The sequence below is a fragment of the Camellia sinensis genome, chromosome 8, assembly GCF_055761805.1.
Source record: "Camellia sinensis isolate YWXY chromosome 8, ASM5576180v1, whole genome shotgun sequence".
NCBI lineage: Eukaryota > Viridiplantae > Streptophyta > Magnoliopsida > Ericales > Theaceae > Camellia > Camellia sinensis.
The window spans coordinates 143,292,463-143,298,754 of NC_138968.1; the positions used below are offsets into that span (position 1 = coordinate 143,292,463).

General features: G+C 32.3%; 1 long non-coding RNA gene across 1 annotated transcript; it reads right to left on the reverse strand.

Annotated features, from left to right (window-relative positions):
* Positions 1-1,870: 1,870 nt before the first annotated feature.
* On the reverse strand, positions 1,871-3,631 carry LOC145796696 (uncharacterized). Its single transcript, XR_014337188.1, has 2 exons — positions 3,517-3,631; positions 1,871-2,093 (listed from the first exon to the last, which is right to left on the reverse strand). It is a non-coding gene; the product is annotated as an uncharacterized LOC145796696 (long non-coding RNA).
* Between the last annotated feature and the right edge of the window lie 2,661 nt (positions 3,632-6,292).

Consider the following 6,292-nt stretch of genomic DNA (forward strand, 5'->3'; position numbering starts at 1 on the left):
CTCATTTTTTTAAAATTTATTTAATTTTCTCTTTCTTTATTGTTATAGTTCATCCTCAAATTTAAACTTGATTTTTTTTTTATTTTTATCTTATATTTACAGAATCCACCCTAGCTCTTGATTTTCAGTTGAGTTTATTATTTTTTGAAAATTTATCAAATTTTCTTTTTCTATATTCATCTTCAAACTTAATTCCTTTAATCCTTATCTTATAATTATAGAATTTCAATCTTACTCTTTCTTTTCAATTGAGTTTATTCGATTGAGTATATTTAAAAAAAAATTAATTAGTCCTACATATTTATATAAACATATATTATTTAAATACATATCTAAATTAATATCATAGTATTTAGTTAATTTTTAATATATTTAATATTATTTATCACATTTTGTTACTTACCCTTATATAGCACAGATTTTACGCTAATAATAAATAAATTAAAAATCCTAAATTACACCACGAAGAATTTCCATGCTTGAGCGGAAGAGTTTCCTCCGGAAATTCATAAATTTGTAATCTCGAATATTCAAGAGTTGATTCTATTTTTCGTAAGGCTATCAAGAAAAAAAAAAAAAAAATGACGGTTGTTTCTTGGATGTCATGAAATGTAAAAGGAGATACTCTTGTAAAAATTCATCAACACCACCTAAAAAGACAAAAATAAAATATTTATATGATAATGATGTTAATGATAATTGAGAGTTTTGGTGATAGATTGTAATTTTGGAGTGAAAAAGAAGATGAAAAGAAAATAATTAAAACTTAGAAAAGAAAATTAAGAGAGGTGAATATGAAGAATACGTATAAGTGATTTGGATGTACTGTGAGAAAAAAATAATATTTTATTTTAAGGTTGAATGTGTATTGTCCTAATTAATAAATTTACATTATGGTATAATATGAACAAAAATTTTAAAATTTTAATTAGGTATACTAAGTTATTATTTAGGTGAAATATGCAAGTCCAAATTGGACCCGATTTGAAATTTGTCCACCCTGGAGGAAAAAAAAATATAAGTTTTAGAGTTAAGCTTATCTCTAGTCTATTTTATAAATTGAATGGTGCTGTTCAGTCTGTGAAGCTCACCACGGGTTCTGTTTCGATAATCAGAACCGTTCAATGTGTAGAGTTTGTCGAGTATTTTATTCTTGTAAAAAATCACGCTGATCAAATATCTATAGGTACTTGATCGGATCAGATTTTTATCAATAATTTATTTTGAAAATTATATTTATTGTTGACAGAAATTTAATCCGATCAAGTAACTATCGATATTCAATCAATATGATTTTTGCAAGAATAAAACACTCGACGAGCTCTACATATTATACAATTCAAATTATCGAAACATGATCCGTGATGAGTTCTCATAAATTCAACAACACATTTCAATTCAATCTGAAGGAGAAGTTTGACCCTACTGCTGTGTTTGGTTGGAAAATTTGAGGAGGGATTTGGAAAAGGAAATGGAAAGGTAGGTGAAATGTGAATAAAACATACCTATATTTTACCTAGTTTCACATATCTTTTTCCTTTCCCTTTCTAAATTCTCCAATCAAACATAGCGTAAGTGTTATATATATACGACTTCTGATTGAAACTCCTACAAAAAATCAATCATTACAGTTGGTAAGGATTCATCCAATCACCTATTAGATGGACGTTAACAGTGGCAGTTGTGCTACGTAGCCCAAAATACCTGGGCTCGAATGGCTCGATTTTTTTTCTTTTTTCTTTTTCTTTGCCTTCCTACGCAGTTTCCTCTCTCTTTCTCTCAAACAGAATTCCACAATCCAAAACCAAGATGTCACACCCCAAAATTTTGAGACCGCAGGAGAAATATATAAAGTACAACTCAAATAAAAGAGATAACCACAATATGTTAATATACACATACAAGCAGAGTTATAACATAGATAACTGATTTGAGTTCCACTAGAGGTTTACAAACATTGTCAAACCAAAAGGTAAAAGAAGAGATAACACAAAAACAAACTACTAGTCCAAGTTTTCAAGTGAACCACGGCTCTAAAACTTCATCTTGATTGTCTTCGGGATCACCTTCCCCGTCGTAAGTTGCTTCTTCACCTGGCATGACATGCCATAAGCTTGGAATGCCCAGTAAAAACACACACACCCCCATATCTTCTATCAATCAATCATACACAAGACAAATCGGATAACATAACATACTTCCATTAAGGTTTTATAAATTAGTAGTTAGACTAGGCATTTAGAATCTCCCCCAAAGAGATCCTTCTACCCAACCACAAGATTAAACACCGGACTATTCAGAACTCCCCCTTTTGCTGCTTTGCAGACCTTACCACCCATGCCCACCTCCCGGTTATTTACCTGTCAGTGGCATTGATGGACCTCAAAAGGGACGGCCAACAAGTGGGCTTGCTTACACCCTGCACATACCATACCAATTCGTGCTTAGGGCTAGCTTACACCCTGAAACCACCGCATAGAGTCTGAATACATCCGGGTCAACCTAGGGGCTCGTCTAAACTGCTTACGCAAGACTTAACTCATTTGGTATTAATCTCATCCTAATTCATGTCATGCATATGTATAAAATTGTTCTAAAACACTAAGATAAACGTCACCCATTGCCAACCCCTTATCATTTCCCGTTTATTAGATCTTTTGCTAGGTAAGTTAGTCATATTCGGTAATTCGGTCATTTAAACGAGTATGGGAAAAACATACTAGAGGAAATATAGTCCATGGTCATCATACATAAGTATAGTAAGGCAAGAAAATAACATTAAAAAGGCCTTGAAACATTTAGAGACAAATAACATAATATAACACAATTTCCAGCATTGTTCGGTTCTGCAGGGCTAACAAGAACGCTTTGGTAAAAATACTTCTAGGCCAAATTAGGGGCTGAAATTGCACAAAAAAAATATTCAATCTGTCTAGTTTCAGTTCCAATTTTCAGAAGTTGCACAACCCCTCCACAAATTCATCTACAAACTATATTCGAAAATCTGTTCAGATTTGTCACCATTTGGGGAAACTAACGTTTCTCTCAATCTACCTGATGGTTTTCACTCAAATAAAATCTGTTGGAAAGAGGACTCAGAGTTCTAAAGTTTGACAAAAGAACCAACACGAGATGATTTTTCTAGAATTTTATAAAATTGCTAAAAGTGGACTGTTTTTCAGAGATTCAGGACCATATTTTTCAACAAATTATCCAAGCCCTAAAAACACACAATTAGGAGCTAATAAAATTTTCACAAGCTCTAAACACATAAAATATCCTACAATAAATTCAGATTTGAGAATTAGATAGACTTAATATTTCTTTTAAATTAGAGAAGTTGCAGCAGTGCCTAATTTCACAAGTTTGCAAGACAATGATACTATTTCATACCTACACCTTCACACACACCAAAAATACCCTATTTACCATCAATTTGTAACACAAGAGGCATACTAGACCATAGAATGAGATGATGAAAGAATTGGAGAAAATAAGGAAGAGGTATGTTCTTACCTTCAAGAATTCCTTCTCTTTCCCTTTTTTTTCTTCTTCTTCTTACTTCTCTACCTCCCTTCCCTTGAGCCAACTCTCCCTCTCTCACCCTCTCCTTGGGCTTTAGAAAAAACGTGGGAGTGGATTTGGACAAGCCCTCAATTTATATAATATAAGGTAGCTTAATGGCTAAGATAACTAAATATCTAGATAGTTATTTTTATTTTATTTTATTTTATTTTATTTTATTTTATTTTTGTTTGTTGTTATCCAATCACTTTTCCACCAACATATTATATACATACATATATATAGATATATATGTGTATATATTTAAACTATGTATATATCCAAATAAACAATAGTATTCCATTCAAATAAATAATAAATGAAAGAACAACAAAAAAAAAATAGAAATAAAATAAAATGCGTGAATTAATTTAGAAATTATGAGGCAAAATAAATAAAACCAAGTTTTAGGATAGTTCCAATCATAAAGTGGCGTTCTATGATTTAATTATGGTAACACACGGAGAATTTATTATTTACTTGGGCCCTTACGCAGACTTTTACGGAACTAGGGCTAAAATGCTATTAGCCTAAGGCTTAGGGTTTCAAGTGTAATGACAAAAAAATTAGGGTCTCTACACAAGATCCCAAATCAATCCCAAAATCAAAATCAAAAAGAAAATCATAATCTAAATCAAAAAATCAAAATCAAAATCAAAATTAAAAAAAAAAATGCAAATCTAAACAGATATTCCAAATGTACACAAATCAAAATCAAAATCTAAAATCAAAATAAAAAACAGAGGAAGAAGGAGAAGAGTAGAGGAAGAAAGAAGAAGAAAATAGAGCAAGAAGGAGAGAAAGAAGAAATAGAGGAAAGAAACAGAGATCTGTGTATACATACACACATATCTGTGTATATGCATATATATATAGCCCATTGTCCCTCCAGCCCATCGTCTCTGTCATCACCCATCGCCTCCGTCTTTCTCCCTCTAGACCATCGCCTCTCTTTCTCTCTCTTCTCTCTTTTTTCTCTTTTCCCTCTTCCCTCTTCTCTTTTCCCTGTTTCAGCGAGAACCTGTTTCAACGAGAAGAAAGAGAGGAGAAACATATATATATATATATATATATATCAAAACGACGTTGTTTTGAATTTTGGGGCAATTGCGCCTCGAAAATTTGAGCCCTCAAGTATTATTCTAACAGTGGTGACCAATTGAACTAATTTATTTAATTTCATTAAAAAATGGAAATTTAGTAGAAAATACTTTTTCAAGTATTTATATTATAATTAGTCCATAAGATATTTATATGTTTTAATAAGTCCTATTATTTAAATATTTAATTTACCAAATTATAATTCTCACATTTAAAGTATTTTATGGATATTTTTACCCTTACAAATATTTTTTAAATGGTTAGCAATTTGGTGATGTAAATATTCATATTTTACAGTGTGAACATTTACATTGACGTGTGATAGTGTGAACATTCACATTGACAATATAAACATTCACATTGATATTTTAACATTCACATTGATGGTGTAAACATTTATATTGACGGTGTAAATATTCATATTACGGAACATTCGCACTGTAAATGTGAATATTATTAGGGATATTTTGATAAATATGTCACCCATAGGACTTATTGGAATATAAAAAAATAATGTGGATTAAATGAAACATAAGTAGGTTAAAAGGAATTTATGAAAAAATACCCCTTAAAAAAAGGGGGAAAAACCAATAAATCCCAAATTTGTATAGTTTAAACCATATGGTCCTGCAATTTATTTGAAAGACTAAAAGGTCCCAATTAAATGGTATTTCCGTGTTAGCCCTTGGAAGGCACGCGAGGTGATGTTGTTCGGAAGGGGTAATTTCGGGGTTTGGTGATGTTATAGTTACCAAATTATCCAAAAGTGTATTATATGCTTTTTCTCTTTTCCCTCCGTTGCGAACAATGCGGAAGGTGAAAGGTTGGAATGGCAACGTTTCTGTAGTGGATGTTTCATTGTTGATCTTCATTTCTGTTTGAGTTGTATATGAGATTTGGCAATGTTGCGTTTATTCAATTTCATTTCTGTAAATAACATTAGTGAACCCAATCAAAACCCTAACATCAACCTTTCTACCAACGCTGCACATGTGAAACAGCATGGGCGTAGGGGTATTTCGGCTTGTGATTAACGTTGTCGGCGAAACACCAGTGACCTTACGTCAGTCTATCAGAGATGTAGTTCACTGTGTGGGTGAAATATCAAAACTATTTGGAATTAGTTGATGTTAATCGCGTTTATTCAATTTCATTTTCCTAAATAACATTAGTGAACCCAACCAAAACCCTAACATTTGAAAACCCTTTCTACCAACGCTGCATCTGCGAAACGGCATGGGCGTCGGGGTATTTTGGCCTACGATTGACGTTGTCAGCGGAACACCGGTGACCTTACGTCAGTCTGTCGGAGGTGTCGTTCACAGTGTGGGTGAAACATCAAAGCTATTTGGTATTAGTTGATGTTAATCGAAGAATGTGTTGGTGTGATAGTGAGCTACTGTGTTTGTTGCTGATGTTATTTTGTGATGATGTTGTTGCCGATGTTGATGATGCTGCGAATGTTGTTTTTGTGATGTTGCTGATATTGTTTTGTGATGTTGATAATGTTGTTGATGTTGTTTTTGGTACGATAGATGTTCCAGTACTGTGTTGCTAATGTTGCTCATGTTGATGATGATATTCCAGTGGTCATCTTGTTTTATGATGTCCCAAAGCCAAACTATAA